This window comes from Dromaius novaehollandiae, chromosome 1 (genome assembly GCF_036370855.1).
Source record: "Dromaius novaehollandiae isolate bDroNov1 chromosome 1, bDroNov1.hap1, whole genome shotgun sequence".
In the NCBI taxonomy this organism is placed as follows: Eukaryota; Metazoa; Chordata; class Aves; order Casuariiformes; family Dromaiidae; genus Dromaius; species Dromaius novaehollandiae.
The window spans coordinates 180,827,632-180,854,545 of NC_088098.1; positions in this window are offsets into that span (position 1 = coordinate 180,827,632).

Genomic DNA, 26,914 nt, shown 5'->3' on the forward strand with positions numbered 1-26,914 from the left:
AATTTTAGCTTTTCCCCATTTAGCTATGCTAGTGATAATGAAAACAAAGTTTAAGAGTGCTATATCTGCAACCAGTTAGTACTTAACACTGAAGCTCAAGTCATGGATTTCTGCCTAAAGAATTTAGGATTGGACCCAAAAGGAACTGACACTGTGATGGAAATAAAATGTTAGTTCTCTTTTTCTCAACGAGGACTGTCATGGGTATGGAGTCAAAACTATTAATGCTAGAAGGGTCACTGACATTTGAAAATAAGATATGTCAAAGAATATTAGAGAGACAGACAAGAAGGAGGAGACATATCTGGTTGTCATTGCTATTTTTAATGTGGTTTAATTGTTGCATTGAAAGAGATGAATTCTAAGAAATATCATGACCTATATTTTATCTATTTGACAAATAGATTACATTTTGCATCTTTTAGAAATGCATTGAAATGCACCATAAAGATCACTTCCCAAAGTAAAAGCTACTGCATGAGTGGTGATCTTTAAATGCATGTAGTTTGAGAGAGCTTCTTAACAGATGACCTGAAGAGATAAGACCTACATCAAGCTTTGCAGCTCTTTGCTTTCTGAGGCATGCAGGGAGACCAAGTGTCATCACTACTGTACGCACAGACTGCAAAAATCATTATGCAAGCTGCTACTGTAAAAATCCTACAACACCTTCATAAGAACATAATGACACACTTTCCAAGCAGAACAAAAAACAGAATGCCAAACCAAGTCTTGCTGATAGTCGGCTAGCTGAAATATGGTTTCCAGTTGTGTTTCTAGCCCTTTGGCGGGGGATTATCACAGTCAAAAAAGCAAGGAGAATATTCTTTCCTGTTCTGCAGCTGTTCAGGCATACTTGGGTGTACCTTTCCCTATGGTTCTTGCCTTCTAAGAAGGACAGGTCAGGTTCCTATGCTGCAGAGAGGAGAACGATGCTGCAAAGAGATAAAGAGGAAGTAGAATTATACCTGAAATGCTATGCTGCAACTTAAGCTAAATATATGCTGCCAAGGGCGTTCTCAACCTTGGGGCCTGGGAAACTGTCATTCTGTTGACGGACTTCTACCTGTTTCTTGTTTATCTTTAATTTCCCTCTTGCTAGACTAATTGTACTTTCAAAGACATTCCAGACTGTTTTGAGGAAGGGTGCTAGGAGTAGCTGGTTATGGAGACTGATGTTTTCTGTCAGACCAGATGAACTGCTGGCATAGTGAGACATTGTACCCTTGTTTATACCAGCATAAGATGCTGGCTTCAAATTTCTGGTTTTCTCTAATGTTCATGTTGTATGGCCTGCTAACTCTGCTTATGTCAGGACCACAGTATGTATCTTTTTTATCTGGGAGATTTTTTCCACATCTTCAAACCATCTGATCCAACAGACCATTCAGCCTCAGCTTAGTCCTAGGGAAAATTATGAAGCAAGTCCTCATGGAAGATATTTCCAGTGACATGAACTACAAAAAGGTAATTGGGACTAGTCAGCATGGAGTTAACAAGGGCAAATCCTGCTTGACCATCCTGATTGCTCTCTATGATAAAGTGACTGGGAAAGGGGAGGAGTAGATGTCCTTGACTTTAGCAGGTCTTTTGTCACAGTAAGCTGGTAGCAAAATTGAGGAGACATGAATTGGCTGGGTAGACTACAAGGTGGATGAAAAACCCACAAGACTCCTCTTTGACCACTGAGTTCAAAGAGTGGAGGTCAAGGGTTTGAAGTCTAACTGGCAGTGGGTTATGAGTGCCATTCCTGGGTCAACTGACACTGATTACCCACTGATACTAGGACTGACACTGTTTAATGTTTTCCTTAACGATTTGGAATATGGGACAGAGTTCATCATCATCTCATCTGCGAACAAAGCCAAATCAGGAGGAACAGTTAGTGTGCTGGATAGCAGGGCTGCCATCCAGCAGGACCTCAGAAAGTTGGAAGGGCTGGCCAACAGAAACCTTGTGAAGTTCAACAAAGACAAATGTCAAGTCTTGCTCAGGAAAATAATTAATCTTCCCCTACCTATCAGGTTTATTACAGAAAGGACAAGGGTTCAGAGATGCATAGTGAAAGGATAAGAGGCAAGGGTCACAAGCTGCAAAGGAAATTTCTATCAAACATTGAAAAAAAAAATCACAGAGAAAAGGACAGTAACACATTATCGAGAGAAACTGTAGTACCTCCATTCCTGGACATTTTAAAAACTCATCTGGACAAGGCCACAAGCACCTTGATCTAGCTTGGTATCTGTTCCTGCTTTGAGAAGGAGGTATGGGCTCGATGATCTCTTCCCTTCTAATCTACATTTTTTTCTATAATTCTGTCATTCTGACAACACATGATTGTGTTCCAAAACTTTTGTGCAGAATGAAAAAAGCAGTCTGCCAAACAGGCAACTCGCGCTAGAAAGAATATAGTTGTGTTTTCTCTTTTGTGTACAGCTTAGGTTGCCTCTACCATTGACAGGAATGGTGTATCTTCTCTAAGAGTTGCACTTTCTTTTGGCTTCATATCCATCTGCTGGGATCACTCAGGTCAAAATTTGCTATTTTTAAGACTATTCAGCTTCCTAAAATTAGGTAGGGCATGTTACTCTCTGTTTTAGCCTCGGGTTAGATTTGCTTTGCTTTTGTTCTTTTCAGTTGTGTGTGTGTCTTAACTTTTTGCCCTCACTTGTTGAGGTTCCCTGTAAGGCCTTTATAGTTCTCAAGTCTTGTAAAAGGTTTTTAAAGACAGATATACATCAGCCTTTTGGCTCTACTTTGACTTATCCTCCCACCTTTCTCATAACTTTCCTTACTCCACCGCAGATTTTTCCTGCCATTCCATGGCTTTCTTCCTCAAACTCCTACCCCAATTCAATCATCATACTATCAGTAAGATGCTGGTTCTCAGCCTCACCTTCTTCACTGCCCTGTTCTTCCTGTTCATCTGAATGCAAAGACATATACATTTTCCTGGCTGGACTTACTGAATGCTAAGTTTTAAAAACCATAGCACACAAGGAAGGCTGCAAGTTTAGGAATGAGTGAAGCTAAAACAGTATTGTGAGCAGTGCATACAATCAAACATGTGAGCTGATTTCTAAGATTTCTTTCTCCTAACTTTGCACTGCTTTAAAAGTGACCTGCTGCATAATTTTACCTGTAAAGGTTATTATGCCTGCTATCTTAACCAACCAGTTACGGAGCCCATTGTCAGAGGAAATAATGCTCAACATTCCTCAAAGTAAAAGCATATCAACCTGGAAGCATTTTGATGTGGTATTTTCAGTCAACTGCATTTTGCAAGTCAGCACAAATTCAGCTGAAGCCTGAACTGAATCATGTCAAATTACCATCAGGTCAATAGATGTTTCTGAATGAGGCTCAATAAAATTCTGAATGACTGTGCAGTAAACCCAGTAAAGATTATAAAAGCAATTAGAATAATGATTACTCAGTAAAGCTATGATGTGCCACACAGAAACAAGCAATAAATTGAAGACTTATTAGAGGTATTGAGGCTGAATAGTTAAAGCTAAATAGTTAATGATAATTTGTGTTCAGGCACAATGTATTATTTAATAAGGTCCCAGTCCTATAAAAATTCCCATGCATAAGTAATCATTGCAGAGAGAAATTAACCCTCTTCAGGCACTTGTATCTGTATTTGGCAGCATTTACATAAAGACCTTAAGCAGGACATTAATTGTACAGAAGTTTCTTGTGGGGACCTTAGCCTAGAGGAAAATTTTACCCCCAAACAGCTAAAATGTACTTAATGAGACAATGCATGAGATTAAGGACTTCTAGAAGAGTTTTCAGCCCTGGGCACTAATAGCCTACGTTACTGTTCCATATAACTTCTACTTATTACAGCAAAGAATTTGTTGAAAGCATTCGGGTACAAAAAAATTTTATAAGCTAACTAGGCAATCCCTGATGTCTCAAGAAACTGCTAAACTACAGCATGGGTCATAAATCTCCTTAAGCAGAGATGGCTACAAACCACCTAGGAAATATTATAAGACATCTTCTGGACTACTTTGCTTGCTTGCTTGCATGCATGCTTTTATTTTTATTTTGGTTTTGGTTGGAGGGAGAGAGGTTGTGAGCAGGAATAATAAGAGAAAGAATATTTTCTTGTCCCACTATCTTAAGAACTGACACAAGGTACTTGCCCATAAAACCTCTCAGCAAATGGAGATGCCCTGAAAACACTTAAGGAGACAATAAGGTGGTTGTTGTAGAAATTTCCTCAGAGAAGAAGAAAAATAAATTATTCAACAAGCTCCTGAGGTTTGGGATAAGTTGTTTATGCGCCATTCATGACCATGAGATGAGGAATGCAAATCTAACTGTTCTCAAACACGGTTTATGATACAATAAGTTAAAAGGTCTAACTTGAATGATGATTGACTGAATAGACAAACAGTTAAAAAAAATCAATTCTCAAGGTAAAAAATATAGAGGCCTTTTTATTTTTATAGTTAAGAAGAAATTGCTTTAGTTGAAAGAGGAATTACTGTATTATACATTATTTTAATTAATTTTACCTGGGATTATAAAACTTTGGCGTCATTTACAACACTATCTGCTATAATAATTAACTGAAAGCTGTCTATGAAGAGAAACACAAAAAAACCCCACTATACTAAATTGCACACACAGAGTTATGCTTATGAATGTTAACTTTGTACTCTAATCAAGGAGCAAAGATTCTGAACTTTTATGGAAACCCTCTGAACGCCACACTTATTGTCAAAGATGTTAAATCTGTGACATATGTATAAATAGCAGCTCTACACTCCTTTACATTACGTCCTAAATTCTGGTTATTTGTATCATCACTTTGTACATAAAACTCTTCTGGATACAGATGATCAGATGGAATGAGCAGAGCTCCTCTGATTTTTTGCCTAAAAGTGCTGTCTTCATTCTGTGAATTATTTTAAGCATTCTCTAATTTTAACTTTTTAATACGATAGTTCTAGGTCCCATTTGTCTGAAGAAAGAACATTTCTGAAGAAGAATGTGGTCCTTTGTATTTTCCTTGGGTGGAGACTATTTATGAGTTTAGTCATTTCTATATCCTAAAGTAAAATAAATGGGCAACATATGACTATTTAGTGGAAAACCAGTGGCACGGTTATGATAAGTGTTGGTTGAAAAATAGTGATCAATAGTTTAAAGCAGCTACTTATTAGAACAAAGTTAATGTTTGCATTGAAAAGTATTAGGTTTAGGGAGACAAAAAACAATAACTTATCATTTCCAGAAAGGGTTGTAATATGATAAATTGTCAGGAAAAAAAACACCGTCATCATCACCATTGTCTGCCAAGGGCATAGTTTATCAATGTCACTACTATCATCACAGAGTGACTACAGAAATGATACCCACAGATGTTTCTAGAAAACTCATATCTGCTGGCAAATAATTGAGGTTTCTCTTGAGGGTCTTCTAACAGATTACCTAGAAGATATTATAAAAGGTTTTAATTTAATGGTCTCATATTGGAATCATGCCTCCAATTTATTATTGTTTAGCTTTCTCTCCTTGCTAACATTCTTCTTAAAACCAAATTGAAAGGTGAGATACGTATATGTGCCGCCTCTTCTGTCTTCCCCAGCCACTTATCTAATCTGTGATAGGTGCCTCTAAGGAAAGTTTAGATACCCAAGAAGAGATGGATATAGACCATGTTAAACTTTAGGAAGTATCCAAAAATTCAACAGAAAGTCACTCTTTCTTCTCTGGACTACATGTAAAACTAAAATCACTTTCTGATTAGTTCAGTTTTTATAATTTCTTTCTTTTTCCTCCCAGACACCTGAAGATAAAAACATAGAATATTTCTTTTTTGCACAATATATAAACAAAACTCAGAAAGTATGTATCATACTCCAGAAGGAATATGCTCTTAAGATGACCATTTGATCTATAAAACATTACACACTGAACTCAAAGAGCAAAATCTATTCGTCACAGTACATTGAAAATACAGTTAAGAATGAATTGAATTTAGATACTGAAAGAAGAAAAAAAATGTTTGACACTGATAAAATCTAAAGTTTACTATGAGTCACATCCAAAACAAGAGGCAAAGGATAGAATACATCTTGCATCACTGGGATACATCTCACAGCACTTCCGATTTTCATCCTAAAGTAAATGTTTAAAATGAGTCAAGTGAAATTTCTGTTTCTCTTCATTGACTATAAAGAAAGTTTAAATGGCCTAGGAATGTCCACCCTGCAGAGAGCTTAGCCAAAAACTGACAATGCAGCACTCTAACATTCAAAAAAGTATTAGAGGGTGCCATAGAAAAATTCAGCTGTTCTTTAAATCACTGGATTATAAGCTACAGCTGAGCCACTCTTTACCTCATAATGAGTATTAGGCTGCCTAAAGATCACAATGGTAACAGAATTAACACTAAAAATATAATACCTTTATTTCTTCGAGTAGGATATCTGGCAGGAAGGCTGTAATGCCTGGCATTTTGATGCTTGGCTTAATATAACAGCAGTCACTGTCATAACACTTTTTAGCTTTAGAAGTACCATTACTACTACAGATATAACTATTGAAAATGATGTAATGAAAAGCAAGACGAAGGGCAAGGGGGAGAACTTCATTCAGTTACCTATGGGTGGGCATCTAGGGCTATTTTAGACACTGCAGCATGACTCCCTCCTGACTTCCTGCTACCTCTCCAGAAGGACCTGCTTCTCCACGAGATCCTTTGTCACATCTGTGTTTGAATATCTTAACCTGTAATGTCACACTTGTTCAGATGACAGAACAAAACAGCTTACATAACTGAATATAGTCTTAAAACCTGAACTCTTATTGTCAGATAATTTAATTCTAGAAATGAATTGATAAAACATCTGACTGCCACTGCCCTCAATCTACCAAATTTGATAGATTACTTCTTAATAATTACTTATTAATTATAGTTGTAAGATCATCTTGAAATTAATCTGGATCTTAACCTGCACCATGGAAGCCATAGTAAATTTCTGAGTATGTAGAACACAATATAGTACAATATATAATCTAGTTAGTCACTTATAATAACTGCTGATTGTGATGAAAAATAACAAAAAGATCACCCAAAAATAGCATCCAGAAGTCAAATTACTCAGAAGTCAAATCAGGGTGGAAATAGTATGGCATGAATCTCAGTCTAGCTAAATTATAAAGGTGATTGCAACAAAGTGTAATTACATGAATGACATGGTCTTCAAAAGAAGTCTCAGAATTTGCAGTGACTCCAGGGTCACAAACATCATCCAAGAGATAAAAAGGAAAAAAACAAAAACAAAAAAACCCTGAAGATTACACTTGAGGCCTTTTGCATCAGCAAGCTAATCAATAGCAGCTTGAAAAAAACAGCTCAGGGACTAAAGCGCACACAAACTTCACTTGCTCTAGTGCGAAGAGGATCCTGCAGAAGTCAGAGCTTGGGAAATGAAATGATGACATTGTAACTGGGGAGAAAAAAAAGAGTATTCTTTCCTAAAATCTGATTGCGTTTTGTTCTGTCCATTACTCCTCATATTGCTTTCTGATTCTACCTTGCCCCTGCTCTAAAGAGAAAATTTCCCCTCTGGAAGGTTTTTATCTGTTATGAACAGCATCAGAACTCCTTTTGGTATTTTTCCTCTGAGGGTAAGAAGTATATAAAATAAAGATCGTTTTGTTTTCCACTCTGACTGTATTACTGCACTTGAGGGGAAATTTGTCTTTATAAGAGGTTTTATGATATTTCAGTGCAGTGCAATATGGTAACACTCAATACCTTTCATTTGGTTTTAGTACTCTTCCTTTTGCATTGGACTGATGTGTTCTTCATGATTTAGAATATCAACATGTAAAGTTGTGACAGGGCATGAAAACATAATTGCTGTCCCCATTTTTTCTTTTCCAGAAGGTAATTGCAAAATGTGAAGTTTTTCAAAAATTTGTGATTTCTTTTTCTTCTATCAAATTTTCCCCTCAGTCTGGAGTTTTTCCTCTAGACGTCATTTTTTTCTGAGGTCTATCATTGCAATAAGAGCCTTTTAAAATAAAAATAAGGTGTATTCAAAGAGTATAGAAGAAGTTTTACGGTGTTGTGTGTTAAAAAGATACTAACTGTATCCTATGTTTATGGAAATGCATTTGAGAGGAAGGCCTTAAAAGTAAAAAAAAAAAAAAAAAAAAAAAAAAGCTCATTATTAAATATTCAATTTCTAAATTTCACTGCTAGACTATTACATTTTTATTATTGCTACACTACTACCCAGTGCTTAATATGATATTTGTCTCTATTATATGTTAGTAGACTGTAAGCAGATTTTATAAATGATAAATTGCCTTAAACTATTCCTTGATGTACAATATTTTTATTTCTGGAATACTGGAATATATATTTACGCTTAAGAAGCTGATGGTAGTACTTAAAAACAATTCCCCAAAATGCACGTGAAAATTCTTAGCATGGTGCCCTAAAATCTCTGAAACTATTGGGACACAAATCACTATTTTTTTAGTTCAAAATGCAATTGTTACATACACATATATTTAAATGAGTGGCTGTGCCAAACACTAATATTAATGAAGTGGAATGACTGTGTCTATATAGCTTCTCTGCTAAATTGTGAAATATTTTTGTTGTGTTTGTCCCTTTTGTTTTTGATGCAGATCTTTTTAGATTTTTATGGTGAATGATCGACTTTATTACACTTTTCAGATTTATTATCCCATAGCACTAATGCCATTTTTTTCCCTACCAAAAATGACAAAAACATTCAGAGGATATTATGTAGTAAGTCCCAACGTCAGTGCATGATGGAAATAATAACCAGAACCATCTACATAACTAAAATATCCAGCATAATATTAAACAATCTCCCAAGGTGCAATCCACCAATCTGGAAACATCATAGACTGAGTTACACTCGTAAGTGGGCTTGAAAACCTACAGGCAATTTTGGGTCTGTGGATCTGTGGATAGGAATTGAGATATGACAGTGATCGCCCTGTTATTAGACCTGCTAGTGAAGATTTGGCCTAGTCCTTTGGTTTTTGCTTACTGCTTCAATTAAATAGATTTTAGAGGATAAAGTATCTTCTCTTCCTGTAAAAACAGCCAGAAAGAAAGAGTCTACTGACATAGAAGCTATGTTAGCAGACAGAGGCAGTAATCTGACTCAGATCTGCACACTCTTTTCAGCTACCCTCAACTCTCAAATTAAGAGATACTAATGTAAATAGTACAAGTGCTTCTGGGGAAACCTTCTCTGAGAACTTCTACATTTTTCTGCTGGAAAGTGTCTTTTTTTATGTAGGCATCTTCTTGGCAGTCTGACATTTACATCACACAGGGACAACAGATTGCCATGTAGTATAAATGGAATAATTGCTAAACACAAATTTCCCATAGCTGAAGGAGAACAAAGCAGTTTTTAGTGACTAGACTTTGTTCAGTTTTCTATTGTTTAGATAGAGCAAAGCTAATATTGATCTTCTATTGTTTAAATATCCTTTTAAATAGAGTTTCTGTTGCTTAGTTTTGGAGTACGGGGACATTATTAAGGGAAGTTGTGTAGGCTCAGAGTTTCATACTAATTCTGATCTCCTTGAAAACTGAGTTTCAGACTGGATAAAAATCCAGTAAAGAGATAACTAAGTCTCATTCTAAGGCCAGGATACGTGTTAGTCAGTTGAAACATGCCTATCAGAAAAGTCAAGCCAAGAAAAGTTACATGATGCCTCGAGTAAGTCCAAAGATAAGGGAGAAAATTATACATATATTTTTTTTCTTCACAATGCAATCTGTAATAACTGAAGGAATTATTCAGTGCACGAGGCATTTCTGAAATGGAAATGTTACTCCAAAGAAAGGAAAATTATAAGAATATTCAGTCCTATCACCAACAGAACTATTTTTAGAGCCAAGTTCTGCTTGCTCATGGCTCCCATTGACTTCATCTGAATACAGATATGGCCCTTGAGCTAATTTTCATGCAGATGCAAAACTGCCAGGATTTTTCTTTTCCTAGACTTTTCCCACTAGAGTTTCATTTCTGAAGTTTTCAAGTAAAAAAAAGAAAAAGAAACAAGTGCACGGTGGAGACCATCTGCCACTCAGAATACTCCGACCTCATCAGTCATGCCAGGAGTTTATGGTGGACTATTATGAGACTCTTTGAGAAGTGTAATTAGAAGGATGTACAGGAGCTTCTTTAGCAGTGGAGGCCCCATCCCAGGAAATGCAGCTTTTGATATCTTTTGGAATACAATGAAAACATGAAGAAGGAAATCTTTTTCATGACCCCACTTTACAGAAAATTTTGTTAAGATATTTTATCCTTTCTTAAGAAATAGAACTAATGACATGAGAAAGAGTCCTTATCTTTACAGTTTGCTCCATTCTTTAATACTGACAGATGAAAATACAGGAAAATTTAACTTTGTGAGCCAGCCAGTATCCCATGATTAACATTTTCAGTTCAGAAAATATCTTTCACTATACCTGTGGAAATAAGGATTAAATATGGGGTTATTATCTCCTCCTTTAAATACTCTGCTTGGGGTACTTTCTGGACAAAATTAAAAAAAAAAAAGTTATAAGTTTTACCTTGATTGCATATGATAAGAATATAAGATTTATTTGTTTATAGTTTATCTAATATTTGATTAATGCCTAACCTAAACCCTTTTAGGGTGGCTCTGCATATGCATTTTTAATAGTCAATTGAGAAAAAAAGCTCCAAAAGATGTAGATATAGGATCATTTGCCTCACATAAAACCACAATCCATAAATGTTAAAATAACTTCTCATAAAATGATCAGACTTTTTTCTAGATTAGAACAAGAATGGATACATATTTGTGTTCACAGTGCTGAAAAACTTATGCTCATAGTATTTCTTCCCTGGTAAAAGCATAACTGTTTCTTTTTGAGGAAAAACAAACATACAGACACAATCATACCCTTAGCATTCCTAATTATTTTATTAGTTTAAGTGTTCCCTTCTGAATGATAAATGCTTGTATAAGGTGTTGCCCAGTCCAGTCCTGCTGCTTTTGATGTAAATGGCAGACATATCATTGACCGGAGACAGGGTAGGATCTGTACTCTTATCTTAGAAACATGTTCATAACAACAAAGAGATGTCAAATAATGGGAAGAGTTAAAAAAAAAAATATGGCATCCTGTGTTTGGTCTTTGGAAGGTATAAAACATATGCCAAGCCATGGAAAATGTTCTTCTAGCAGTAGCATCTAGCTATTTAGCATGTTCCAGGGTGAGCAGCAGCATTGGCAGACCCAGAATTGCCCCTAGGGTTGTAGTATGTTAAACAAGCTTACAGGCTGCTTTATCCTCCTAGGTGCTATAGGCACTCTGATCCTATTTGTTACCAACTTCTCCTGATACGGGTCCCCTATCTGCCATGGAATTGCTACTCATTTTCTAGTGTACCAGAAAGGAAATTCAGACCTTATTCTTAATTCGCCTTACTTGACCTGGAGAGGTGTGCATGTTTTTATGTATTTGAAATCTAACTTTACAATTTGTTTGAAATTGATGGTTTACCCTGTAACATTTCTTCCCATTGATATCAGGTAATACAGGGTCCTGAAAGATGTGCATTTTCTTATTCACGTGCACATTTCCAACCATTTAATTTGGAAAAGGCTTTGGGAAAAGATACAAATTTATTGTTTTAAGGGAAGCTGCGTTTTTTCACAGTAGCCAATTGCACAGTACCTCATTTTTTGAGATGCTGGCTTGTGTGCTATTCATCAGTGTCAGTATATACAATTCTTCTACTTTCTTCTGTAATTTGTAATAACATTGCCATCTAATTTGAGTTAGGGTTCTTCTGTGCTGAGACCCAGGGTATATATTTAAAGACAGTTTCCTGATAAAGAGCTCACTTAGTAAATACAGTATTATGAATTTATTTTTTCTTTATTATGAGACTAACATTATGATAAAGAACAAATATGTACACATACACTCATATGCACTGTAAAAGCACATTCTCATCTGGTTCAAAGCCAGTGAATTGTTAAGTAAATCCACTTCAATCCAAGCCTGCCATACATCACATTTAGCCAGTAGGCACTTTCATGCAACTCAGATTAATAGTGTTTGCATACAAAGGCAAGGTCTCTCTGATTAACTGCCAACATATTTGACTTGGCTTTATGTTTTTATTTTGATATTCAGATCAGTGGCGTACAGCTAAGCAGGTATTTCCCACCAAGAGCCCTTAGTAATAGAAGATTTTTTGTCTAATTCAAACTGTAACTTTTTCGTTTTTGTGAGATCCTATTTGCAATATGATTATTGCTCCCTATATAAGTGACTAGGCATAATACCTAGAGTGTGCAGGCCATCTGCTTGCATTAACACACATCCTTTTGCTTCACTTCGGGGTTACAGGGATACAAAATTTTATCCTGGGCCTTTCAGAGCACCCATTCTGAGAGCAGGATGCATTTGAAAAGACATGAAATATCAGTGTATGTCTATATTATTATTTTATCCACCATCTTCTGGGTTTCCTCTCAAAGTACTATTTAATATTGTCAGTGAGCTATATTTTCAGCACTTTCCTCTGTTAACAGTTACATGATAAACTATTCCTTTGTATCCACAAATCAGGTTATGGTTTGATTGATTGTTCCATGTGAACACGTCCTGGGAAAAACGAAGAGGGAGCCAGTCAGATCAACAGCCTTCTGTTTTGATTCTGCGCAGCAACATTTTGCCCTCCAATATCTATTTTCAAGTCCTCCTCAGTGAGGTACATATGGCCCATAATCCTTCACACGCCTATATGCATCCCTAAAGGGTAGAAACAACATAAACATTGTTTATATTATTGGGCTAATTTTATGCACTGGACCATTTCTGCTAGTCACCATGTTGTTCTTGCAGAGGTGAGTACCTGAAGCTCCAGAGACCTTTAATTATGCTTTTTTCCCCCCCTTATTTTATGGTGCCGTATGTTCTCCCGTCTGTTTCTTAGTAAAAGGTGGTTTCACACTTAGTGCTTCAATGCTTCATGAATAAAATTCCTTCTCTAATCAGCTTTCTATTTCTCAATACTCTGATATTGAGATTCTGTAGAAATTAACACCCTTTGAATCAAAAATAACAGTCAAGGTAGTTTTAAAATAGGTGTTTGCACATGTAAATTACCAATTAGTTTGTTATTATCTCTCGAGGACTTAATCGGCTGTATATTCTTTGCTTCAAAACAAGTACTGACACTGAACTAGTTATGTCGTTATCTTGACTTTAGTTTTGACCAAAGGAATTTCTTCTGCTCTTTGTACTTCCCATCCCAGAGAATTCAATTAGGCTCAGGTAGTACAGCTGGGTTCTGCAGCCCAAACTCCAATTTAAGAACTGCTGCCAAATAACCATAATAATCAAAGCCCCTTAAAACAGCAATCTGCAAGCCAGCATGGTGGCTCTGAAGATTATTACTCCAGTCTGTTAGACAATCTGCTCATGAGGACTTTGGTTTAAGCCCTGGCATCATTCATTTGTCTGCACTTTGCTCTTGATTCTGAGCCATGAGTTCCTGACTGTTGCTCCAGAGGAGAACAGGAAGGAGATGTAAAGGGGGTTTTACAAATGTTTTAGCTGAACAAACCTCCAAAATAAAATAAATAAATAAATAAACCCAAATCCTATAGACTTTTCCTGATTATAATCTACTCTGGAAAGAAAAAAAAATAGGTGGCAGAAAATCTTACTTTGCTGAAAATCATTGCTAATCTTGAAATATTTTATACTGAAGTGGGCAATGCAACTGCTTAACTTACACTTGAAATAATCACATCAGTCCTGGGAAGCTTTATCTCACATGATGTTTGGTCCAAAGTCATAGTCAGGAAAAAATCCACAGGATAGAAACCAAACACTTTTTGTTTGCACTCCCAAGTCACAGTGACTCTTATCGTTACCATGTAAGATGAATTTCTCTATTGAAAGTGATGCCTCAGATACACCAAGCTTTGCAGTATTCCACAGAAAAGAATTAGATTAGGAAAGAAAGGATTTGCTGGAAAAGTTATTTACTCAGGATGTGACTAGTATATATATGCCAGAATATATATAGCATACATACCCATACATATCTACGAATATGTGTGTATACATATATACACACAAATACACAGTCTTAACACAGAGTTAGCTGAGCAGACTGTGTTGTCAAGGTATGCTGAGTCCTGGCACAGCCCCTGAACTCCTGTAGAGCTTGGACTGCGAAATAAGGTTTTCCTCTTCTTTTTTCTCTCCCTCCATCCTGCCACATCTAGCATTCTTCACTAGCAGAACTAGAAGAGGTGTCATTCTTGCAACTGTCTTCCATTATCTGTTTCCTTTAGCTTTTAGACACCCCGCATCGGATGAAGCACAGGAAAAAAAAAGACAGTGCAGCTTGTAGAAAACAGAAACTGATGAGGCAAACAAAGTTCAAAGTCTTGTTTCCTGTAATCCCTCTACTGGATCTGCTAAAAAGATCCAGTATTTCAAAACTGATGAAAAGGCTTTCCAGAACCTTGGGTCACAAACGTGCAAACAGCCTGTTACCTACAGGTGGGACTTTACCAAGAATTGTATCCCAATGCAGATGACATTTGTCACCCAAAATTTGAGATTTCCTGAGAATACATCAAGATACAGTGTGATAATGTAGCTATCCAGACACTTAAGTCCCAGTGAGTGCAGTACTTTGTCTACTTGGAGCATGTGGTACCTGTCACATTTTCAAATGACGTGGATTTTTCTAAAATTATTATGCAGTGTCATTTCGCTTAAAATTAATATAGTTAGCCTTGTTTTATTGGGAGCCAGGCTCTAGGATTGTCACCTTTCCACTATTTTAACCTTTTAGGAGATCTTCAAACCAGCCTCAGACTTTCACTCTCTCTTTCTCATGTTGTCTGATAGCATTTAGAAGCTGACAAAGTGTCTGCAGTTCCTGGCTGTAACTCAGTTTCTCTTGACTTATGCCTAAAATAAGGATGAAAGAGTATTTCCTACTCCTAGGTCGAGGTGTTTATCCCAGCTCTAGCTTACCTTCATTATGAGAACTAGACCTGAGAATACTCCAAACTCTCTACTTTTCTTTCCCATCTACAAAATCAAAGTGAGGCACCTACCAAATGAGGATAGTGATATTCTTGGTCCAGATTCCAGTCTTGATGTTTAAGTACTGACGATCTGAATGCAGCTTTATGGACAAGGCAAATTAAAGCCATTCTCCTTCCTAGCTAGTGACAAGACAATACCTCTCCTTTCAAATACCTTCTTCAAACTAGACATCTTCTGCAAACATGTATGGGAAGAGCCAATAAGTTCTAAAGCTTCCCTAGCTAGCCTGGGGCTTCTCTTAAAAACAATAGAAAAGAAAAGAAAAGTTAACTTGTAGATATTTAATAATTAGATACGATTGGGAAAGCAGAAAAAAATAAACATTGAGATGTTAAATTTTATGCATTAAAAAATAAAACATAGATTCTGCCTGTCACTGCAAAAGATACATTCCAATATCTCATTTGGAATTTGATTTAAACAACAGAAAGCTGGAAAAGTCCACGTTCAATACCAGCTCTCAAAAATCTCAAGATGTTAGAAAGCAAATGTAAGCTAAAAATAAAACCAGTTTGAACGAAGTCAGATCCATGGTTTGTGCATTGCAGAAAACCAGCAGTTGTTGCATTAGCCCTACAGCAACCTCCTCTTAATGACACTGGATACCTGCCAGTCTCTAATTATCCTTACACCAATAACTTTAAATTGCTGCTTCTTTCAACCTAATGTCTTATTTTTAGCTCAAAGGCTACTTCAAGTGGACCGTCTTATCAGAATGACATAAATCTGATAATACAGTATGCACCAACATTGCAATGGCCTGAAGGGCTCCTGGGGCACTAGGAAGAGCCTTTCCATTGTAAAGTGTAAGTAATCCATTTCATTATGACTTTACATGCTTCATTACATAAAGATAGGTGTTCTGGCATAGTTTGTTCTTTTTATGTTTCTGTTATATTTTTAAGCAAAGCAAACAGCAAGCTTGCTAAAGTAAACTAAACACAAAGGAAGAAAAGATGCACATGCGTTTATGTGTATGTGCCAAAGAGAGAAAAAAGGAGGAAGTAGTAGTTTAATAGTACATATATATAATCATTATATGTTGTTTGCATCTCAGATGTATGTGTTTGTTTCAGATATTATAAAATATTGAAGATGATTCTCTGTGTTGGTCATCGTATGTTAATATAATATATATTCATATTATATGTATATATGATAAGGAATATTCTCAGCCTTGAAGAGCTTAAAGCATAAACAGGCATAGAAAGAGAAACACAGGTTACTCTATAAACATACCTATAGTCCACAGCATTCAACTGTGAATTCAAAGTTGAGTAAATATTTTTCAAAAAGAGAGTCTGAGAAAACGTAATTGCTTTGCTCAGCACAACCAGCTTTATACTTGGGAAAAATCACTGAAATCACACAAACTCTTTCAGAATTAAATGAGTATATGGCTGGGCAGAACAGTCATTTGGCTGGTTTTAGTAACTATACGGGTGTTAGTACTTCTTTTTCATGCTGCCCCATGTTAAAGCTGCACAACATCTGGGGTGGGATCCAGCAACCTCATCTCAAGGATCAGATGATTCTCCTCAGAAGTCCAGCTCACAAAACATACTGCTAAGAAGAAGTAGGGAATCATCAACAACTATGTGGGGTTCCTCTACCTTTTAAATAAACTATGTAGCACATGCTTACACAACTAGCTCTTCTGATTATGAAGCTTTACTCTAGTCGATAAAACAATATGACAGCCCCAGTTTCTAAAATGACTATTTCAAAGGGAAAAATATCATCAATTTATGTGTTTCCATAAGATAGAGGGTATTAGCTACAAGTGAGAAGGCACTTCTGATTACAAAGAGCATTTCTTCAACACTTTCTTTGATAAGTACATTGCTTTGAATGGTACAGATGTAAACAGGTAAGGTTATTTAGCAACTAATACTCAGTTGAGTGATGCAAATAGATATCCAGACAGGGTGATGACTTTACTCCTGGTTCATCTTTTGTTGAAGAGTTTATATAAGAAACATTTTAGAACTATTTGGTTTAGCACAGCATGTTTTCGAAGATTTTTTTCCTCTAAAAATGTAAAAGCATCAAACTTGAAAATACTCTCATGTGAATATATCTGCTGTGATAAGCAGATTGAGGGCTACCAGCACACAGAACCCAAAATAATGCTGTTTGTTACAACTATCTCAAATTCAATAAAAACATGACAGAGTTTTGAGCTATGAACTCTTCCTTTAGCTGGATCACTGGCTGAGTTATAAACATATTGCCGATTTGGTACATTCAAAATAGCTGCTTATCTACCACGAAGCTGACATCATAAAATGATAAAAAATAAATAAAAAGGAACAATAGCATACTAGTGTAGCATCTACATTTTTTTTCTTTTCTTGAATGGCCTTTCACAAGAAGCAATTTCCTGCATGTCAAAACACCCACAATAATGAAAAAGAAAAAGAAAAAAATGCCCAGAAAACAACCCCTCCATGCTAATACTCCATTGTGAAAGTGTACCACATACAATAAATGCTTGTATTGATGCATTTTGACAACAAAAATCCAAGATATTAATGACCTTTCCCACAACTCAATCATTTTTTCGCCAGTAAGAACATCTTTGCAATTCACAGAAAGGGAAGTAGGAGTTATTTTGTTGGGGAGGGTGTTCTAACAGTACTTATTAAGAAATGTCTTAATCATGTCACTTATTTTCTTTGAATATCGCTGGTATTAGTATTTCACATCCATCACAGCAGCTGCTACTGAGTCTGGGTCCCGTGTTACAACATGTACTTTCAGGATGCTTTGAGATATGTAACGCCTTGCAACAACCCATAAAGAGCACAATGACTCCATTGAAGTCACTTATGCTTCTCCTTAAGATCATCTGATGGAGAATCAGACTACAGAGCTAGCTGGGCCTTCCATCTTCACCCCCAAAGAGATTGTAGGGTTGAGCTAAATCTCTTCCTTCAGGAGTTCCTATGCAGAAGGAAGAAGATTATGTCTGGTGTCACATCCTTTTGAAGACCAATAAACAAACAGGAAAAAAAAGTCAAAGGAGGGAGGCACAGTTTTGTATCCTCTTTGCTTTCTCCTAGTTCTTAGAAGGGGGAAGCCTGGCCATCAATCAGGTGCATAATTTTTATAAAGTAACAACATCCTGTGTAGGATATACATTCTCTACCTATATTTCTGCACTCTTTCTCAAATGTCAGTCTCAGTATATTACATACTAGGCCTATGATCCATCCAAAGAGCAATGGCAAAAAAGCTTTTACTCATAAGGACAATTTGCAATCAATGTAAAGGTATAAGCTGCCTATACCCCTTCAGTCATATGAGACCAGAAGTTTGGATGTCAAATAGTAAATGCTACATGTACAATTGACTGGTTAGATATGGCATTGCTGACTGCACTGTAAACTATAACATGAACACTGTGTTCAAATATCTCCATGAAGATTTTTCACTAGAGCTTTTAGTATTCCTTAAGTGCTTATTTTTAAGGTGATTTACTTGCCCTTAATAGCTTTCTTAAAAAAAAAAATTAAAAAAAAATCTAATACTACAAAGCAAACAAACAAAAAAATACCATATTGTTCCAAGTTAAAAGTGAATGAACAGTGACACCCAGTGGCCAGGTAAACATTAAAAAATGTCATTGATATTCCCTGTGGAAAGCATTGTGACTTGTTTGTTAAAGCATAATACTCAATGTATTTAGTTATCATTACCTTAAGGCCAGCCTGTTCCTAATTTTGGCAACACGGCATTAATTAGAACTAAGCTCCTTGTGTGACATATCTGGTACTTGTTTCTAGCCATTACTTAATTATGCTTGACATCCAAGATATTAGTAGTATCAACAGAGTGTAAGTGCCATATTTTAAATTACAAAACTCTGTCCAATCTACAATAAAGAACTTTTACATAACAGTTGTCAAAGCATAAATCAAAGTAGAATAAAAAGGAGGGGGATACAGGAATTTCTACTTTTTTTGTTTAAACTGTAATTTCAGTAGATCTGCGCAAAACATGAGGTTTCCAATATATTGAAAATTAAAGTCCTGTTTTGAATCAGATAAAAATAAAAATAAAATTTGCATTTTCAATACAATAGAAATTCCAAAGAAATCTCTACCAGTGGTGTTTCTGAACTGATTTATTTTCTCAGCTTGCTACTCTTAATGGTACTAGCAACACCAAAACTGAGATATACAGTAGTTTCACTACTCAGCTGATGAGGATCCCAGAGTCTCTTGGTGCATTTAGAGCTAAAGCTTACAGACCCTTCAGGCACAGGGTTTCAGGGCAGAAAGTCTGGAATTCCACAACGCCCAGCTCTGACACATTGTATAAACTGGGACCTTGGAAGATTAAATGCTAATTTTGGGAAAGACTATAATTTAAATTTGATTTAGAGTGCAGTTGCCAAAGGTACTGAGTCTTAGGCAGTTCAGCGAAAGTTCAGATAAGGTTCTTCAAAAATAATTCCGTAAACTCAGGGAAATGAATCAAATCAAGCATGTATTGGACAAAAGTGTTTTGCATTTGATGAATTATTGCTTTTGTAAGTGTGTGCAGGTAAACTAATCGCAAGTCTTTTTAAAAGACTACTCTGTGATGGGAAAATAAAGGGTGTACCTACAAATGAAGTATGTTCTACCTTTTGCCTTATAGTGTAAAATAGTCATGCAGCTTTATCTCCTATAAGTACCGTAGAGGAGGACCTGTTAGTACCCATCCTATGTTCAGTAGGTCCCCATGACTTTTAAGTTCTTCAAAGATATGTCAAGAACAGAGCAACAGTCACTCAAATATAACAGTCTTAACAGCATTAGAAGTGTTTTTTGAGAGGCTGTCATTGCAATTTTTGGTCGTTATGCAGGTGAAGTGAATCTTACTCTCATAAATTAACAGGAGTTTCATTCAAAAGCATTATCCTAACTCTGTACACAGTAAGAAAGAATTAAAGGAGTTTTTGTATCCTCTTAGTTTTAGGTATAAGTCTAATAAGTGTTATGTCATATGAAAAGAAGTTTTCACAGCAACTATTCTCTGTGCAATTTCACAGAACCAAAACTGCAATTTCTCTGAAGATCTATTGCTCATCACGCAGCACTGCATGGCTGAATCACTAATAGATCAGAGTTTGCAGTTAGGTCATTGATTTTTAAAACAGAATAACAGAATGAATATTCAATAGGCAGCTGAAAAGAAAAGGGTGAAAGATACACAAATTAATGCAAACAACTAAATTAATTAAATAAAAGATGGTCTTTGTCAAGGAGCCAAAGAACATGATATAAGATATAAAAGCTCTGGGAAAAAATGTATGTGAGATTACAGTAGCTATTCCTCAGCAATTTAATTCTTTTGCAGTTTTTCCTCACTTTCATACCCTTCCCACTTTGTCAGAGCACTTCCAATTAAAAAAGCTCTACTTAAGATTAGAAATAGGTCTGTCACATACAGTTCCTAGGGTCTTCTGTCTGAGTTGATCTGAGCTGACTCAAAGGGTTGATGGATTCCATTGCTCTTCTCCAAAGTTTAATGAGAAACAAAATGGTTGGGCTTATTTTATTAGGAAATGTGGCTTCTGAATCAATAATTTTAGTCAAAATTTTCAGAGACACATAGTTTTCAAATGGAATGTTCCTAAGTATTCTGAATATCAGACCCCTTAAAAAGGTTCTGTGATGGATATCCAGTGACATTTGTGACCTCTTGTCAGGTTGGAAATTCCTGATATCTCTGTGATATGACATCCTGAAGACCATCATGTGGATGGTTCCTCAAAAAAGAGGACAAACAGCATGAGGAGTGTAGACATACTTATAGCAGCTGCAGATAGCAGTCAAGCGATGAATTTTGGAAACACTTCTCCAGTTTGGTGCCAAAGAGGATCTAGGTAATGACTTTGCCAGTGAGGAAATGGCATTGTCGTACTTCTTTCCCTGCCAATGGATGTGCCAAATTCAAAGATGAAGGAATCGCAGACTACATTTGTTGAAAGAACAGTGGAACTGCCTTTTCAGTGCAAGCTCTCTTTGGAGCCCCTAAGAGAGATCTGACAGCACCAGCCATACTACTCTTTTCATTATTATTATTATTATTTTACAGTAGTATGGACAATTTCTTGTATCCTCAAATTAGACCTTCCTACAGCTGAACTGCAAAGCTGAATTTCCAGAACTGATTTTTTTTTTGTGATTGCAACACCTGTGCCAACATATTGAAATAAGTGAAAATAGAGATGCTAGCTAGTGAAACAAGCTGTGAGTTTCTTGTCATCTAAGGTTTTATCAGTTCTTCATATACAAGTCATTTCTTGGTAAGAATTGAGAGAAAAATGTTTTTCTTAAAACACTTCTATTTCTCAAAGTAATATATAAAGAAAATACACTGACTGATAGGTAGAGAGATAGATAGATTGCTCAATCTGGTAGAAACCAGGTCTTGTGGCTGTTAGGCATTTTCCTCCAGCTTTTATGATACCTTAATACCATTAGTATTGTTTGCATTTAAATCACGGCATCTGTGCAATACTGTAGATTGTTCTCAAGTGATTAGACCCGTTGACGAAGCCTTTGAAAAGTGAATGATTCTGATATATGAGATGTATTAATTAAAATAATGAAGGAAAATGAAAGAAAGAATCATCTTTGGTAATCAAAGTACATAGTAGGTTTAACCCCACTTCTGAAATCTTTAAACAGATAGATGCATAATTCAGCACTATTTGTTTGATAAATGACAAATTATTCTTAAAGAATAATGAAAGGTTACAGAGCTGGTGATTCAGTTAACTACAAAAGAGTATAGCCCATAGTGAAGAATGGGCAAAGTGCATTCTGCCTTTCCTAGCAAACTGTGTTTCTTCAGTTTGGACTGAGAAGGTACAGCTTCCTTTCTTTCTTTTTTTTCCCCAAATTGCATACACATTTGTGTATCAGGCTATTTGTGATTTGCAGTTACAATAGAGATTTGTGCAATGTAATAACTAGTGGAATACTAACTGGCAGTTAATAAAGCTATGTGGGTATTCATCACAAGACCATTTTGTCTCTGCTTTTCCCACTGTCTGTAAGAGTTCAGATCTGTAGTTCATAGTAACGCAAACCTCTGTTGTCTTCCATTAGAATAAAATGCGTCCTGGAAAGCAAAACTAAGAGGGAAACAGGGGGCTAAAGAAACATACAATAAAGATATTAAAGTGGAATTAGTTCTTTTCTTTTTTTTTTTTTTTTTTTTTCCTAGTATTTTATAATACCCACATTCTGGTATGCCTTATTCAAACAAGTAGCTTCTTCGAATCCAAACAGTGGCTAAGCAAAGAGTAAGTAAGATTTGGGTTTTTTGCCTACAAGGCTCTACCGTAACTTTATGCATGTTAAATGACCAAAGTCGCTTGTACTCAAGAAGCACTTATATTTAAAATACACAATTAATTTAATCTCCAGCAGGATCTGCTGAATGTATTACAGACTGTTAAGGTGATTCATTTGCAAGACCAACAATTACGTAGCTATTTAATTTTGCACTAGCCTATTAGTGCTAAAGTCACTGAAAAGCATATTTATCTTCATTTGAAAAAGGCATGAAAAAGCCATTGTAAAATGCTTTTATTCATTGTAAACCACCTTTAGTTTTGAGATAGGCTGGTAGTGACCTGGTGGACCAAAACATTTCCTTGTAATTGTTCTAGAGTTTATAAGCTATAATACTAGTGTTCTTTATTGATCCACATTGTTTCTAACTTTTAAGTTTGAACAGCTACTCCCTTTAATATCATGCTCATGGTCCAAAAGATGAAAATATAAGATGATAATAAAAAACACATCTGACAAATAGAAATAATTCAAATGTATGTGATTCAAAACCAGACCTTAGTGCAGGGCCTTCTCTACATAAGGGAACTATTGTAAGATTAAATATCTTGGAAGTATGGAAAACTATAGACAAGGATGTAAAGAAGATGTGTTCACAGCTTAGGCCAAGAAGATTAGTTCAGTTAACTTACCTCTCTTATATTGTGTCCTGATTGAACCATACAGCTGAGTTGAAGTGAATAAGCTGATTGGAAGTTCAATCCCAAAGACTAAACATTGCTCTTAAACCTCAGTTCAGGACATCTAACTAGCCCTCGATAGCCACTAGCCTAACTTGAGGAATTCACTTAAGTGCTTTCCTGGATCTTTTCCAACGCCAAAGAAATCAGTTTTCTAAAGTAAGACAAAAGGCAGTTTGTGCTTGAAATAAAGGAGCAGAGACAGCATGGGAAAGACTAAATGGACAAGGAGAATGTAACAGGAAGGTGCCATTATATCAGTTGATGGAACGCACAAATTACAGGTTATAGGCTTTTGCAGAAGAGAAATAATAAGAGGAAATATTTATTTATTAGTATTATACGACAAAGAACCCTCTGATTGGCTGAAAGGGAGCTATTTGACAAAAGTTTTGTAGTCTCAACTAATGGTCTAAAACTTTCTTAAAGACATTGTATTGGAGCCTACAGTAAGGAATAATGGATGTCGCTCAGAAGTCTTTACTTTGTCTAGCAGCAAAAGGCAATGGTGCCCCTTTTTGCCCTTCCTTTTTACCATACCTCTGGAGCAAATCAGTCAAAGAATCCAACACAATAACAGAGTTGAAGGCATAAAAATATTGGACATCCTGGATAGAATTTCATTATACGCCGTCGATGTCATTCTTTTCTTATCCAATCCGTATGAATCCCTTGGGGGAAGCAGCCAATGAATAGAAAAGTTTTGAGGAAGTCTCACTGCAGAATCATAATCAAAGGAAGTTCAAGATTCAGTGCATCAAACTTTCAACAACAATACGAAGCCATACTAAATATGGGTTCATTTGGACTAAACATTCAATTGGACACTTCTGAGTGCAATTACCACATAGTACTGATAGTCATATGATCTCATTTTCGTTCAACTATATAGATTTATTGACATTGAATAGCTTTGCTGTATAATGGATATAACAATAAAACTACTAAGCTTTTAGGGAGAACTTTTCACCCAAAGATTGCAAAGCATTTTAGAAAGGAGGTCAGGATCATTATCTGCATTGGCTGGAAGAAACAGGAGCTAAAGAAGAAAACCGACTTGACCAAAGCTGTCTAGCAGACCTGTGGCACAGCCAAAAAGAAAAGTTTTTTTTACATCATAGCGCCAGCATGTGGAAACAAATTAAAGCTTAGTGAGATTAATATTTTCTCCATTCTTGCTTTGTTACTCCATTACTTGTGATATTTGAAAGCTCTTCAGATGTGTATATGTACATTTGGCAAGACAATGAAATCTTAATTTCTTAGCTTTCAAAGCTTTCCACATCAATCACAGCTTCATTTCAGTAAGCTAATAATACCACATAGAAATCTTGTATATCAGCAGAAAAGGTTCCCCACAGTTGCAACACCCAGCAAAAGACAAGAGTTTAAGAGTTTACATTGCAGATGGATGAGTTATAAGACAGAATGTGTCCATCCATGCCAAGCTGGGGCCTGGGTTAGCCTAAGTAGGCCTGTGACAAGGCTTCAGACATGTGATAATTGGTTTCATCAGTGTTTACAGATGGAGTATCAGGCTCCAGGTGAAAACTGAGAAACTCTATATGACTTCAAGGTTTTTTTTTGTTTTTGGGGTTTTTTTTGAAATATCTGATAGGAGCATCATTATGCAATTAGAAACTTAATTGTATAAAACTCAGCCATTAGAAAATGGTATTTGGTTTTAAAAAAGGTTTTTTTATTAATATAAAATGATTAGATATTAATGTTGAAAGCATACTGAGAAAGTGAGGCCACTTGTCTTGCAAGGTGTCTTAATAAGGAATTGACAGGAAAATCTGATTTTAGAAATAGTGGTTTGCAATTTTAGCAGGGACAAATCAAATCGACTGGTCATACTTATCCGTATTTTACTTCTGTGTAGGAAATTGTCCCCCAAAATTTCCTTTTTTGTGTTACTTTTTCATCTTTATGCAAACAACAGTATTATGCAATTTGTCTGATGTTTGTCAGTATCACAGGCTTGGTAAGCTAACAACAAATTATGATCTGAAAAAAGGAATGTATTATTATCCTGCTGTGATTTTAGCAGTTACTGAAAGTCTTACCATAGGGGGATTTCTGTAAATATCATGACAAGCTTTACTGTTATAGTAGGTTTCTTATTTCAGCACAATGACTTGGTGAATTAAAGCTTATCTGTCTGAAAAGCTGCAAGCCTTCCTAAGGTTGATTCACTGGATAACCTTATATTCAAAACTCCATGTGTTGTTGAACACTAAAAACTGATGTCAATCATTAATTGGGTTATGCTTACATCTTCTGAAAAGTTAAACTGTAAATCAGTATGTTTTCTCTCCTAACAGTTCTGGAAACTGCTCTGTGGAAGAAGTTGTGCACTAACTCTTAGACCTTGAGGACAATTTGGCTGATTGCAAGCTCTGGTCTTAGACAGAGGCATCAGAGAAAGGATCTGTATGAAGGAAATCTGAGCAGACAAAGCTTTGAGATGGATCTGCCCTATAATATGCTCCCTGATGAAGATCAAAAGGGCTAAAAGTCAAAAAGTCAACTTTTATTACAATTAAACTAGGATATTTAAATTTTCAGGAAAAGAAAACTCAGAGTTTAGGGAAGATAGAGTAGAAATAATAGTTCATACAACTCTAACCCTGCCCACTGCAGCCTTGCAGTGTGGTTTCTTTCTTCCGGGCTTGGATCCATGCAGCTCAGAGGCCTCCTGAGCTGCCACAGGCTCTGCACAGATTCTGCTCCAATCCCTGGAAAGCTGCTGTTTATGCTTTCTCTGAGGCTTGACTTTCTGTTCCTTGCTCCTCAGTGAGGTCTCATGGTCTCTACATAGCTAATAGGCTCCCAGGCTCAATGCCGTGATTCTCTCTCCTGTCTTTTACCTGTGACTTTCCATCTCTGGAAACTTTTCTCCTTGAAAAAGTTCAGCTGCTTCCCAAATTAAGGTGTAATATCCCCCTCCTTTCAGAGGATTTTGACCCGAACACTCTCCTAATAGCAATGTCCTACACAAACCAAAAACAGTCAAAGCAGAGACACTGCCACAAGCCCCCAGAACCCAAAGTAAGGTTAAATAGTCTTCCAAGACCTAAAATAATTAAGAATATGTCAGCCAAGTCTCCTGCCAGCAATAAAGAGAACATTCACTCAGAGTCTGTTATATAATTACAGGTATAGTTTTATATACTTATGCATAATATGTAGCCCTAGATCTTTTTATCTTATTATTTTATCTTTTAACGAAAAGTCTTATGATTTATTTACTTCATCCCTTTCATTTCAGGAACTGTCAATTTTTAATAAAGTGAAGTTGTGGAAGAGTTAAGTTGACTGACATCTAGTCATTGGCCCACAAACATAAATAACTTCCATAATGAGGAATAGAATAAATATCGACTAAGGATTTGTTCTGTACTGTTCCCATAAAAGATATAAATGTCAAGATACTAAAGCTTTTTCCAGTGAAAAATATGTATATATGTGTTTTTCCTGTCTTCTTGTCACACAGTATCTGGTATGATATTTTCAAAACAATTTAGATAGCTCAATACATTAAACCCAACTTTTGGAAATGTGTTATAGACACAATTCCCAAAGGCAACACAGGAAAGTTAGATGTTTCATCCACAGCTGCTTTAATAACAAAATGAAAAACTGCAATCCACTTTTATTAAAAAGTCTTAAAATGCCTCGGGGAAAAGCCATATCATAGTTTTAAATTTCTTTAGGCG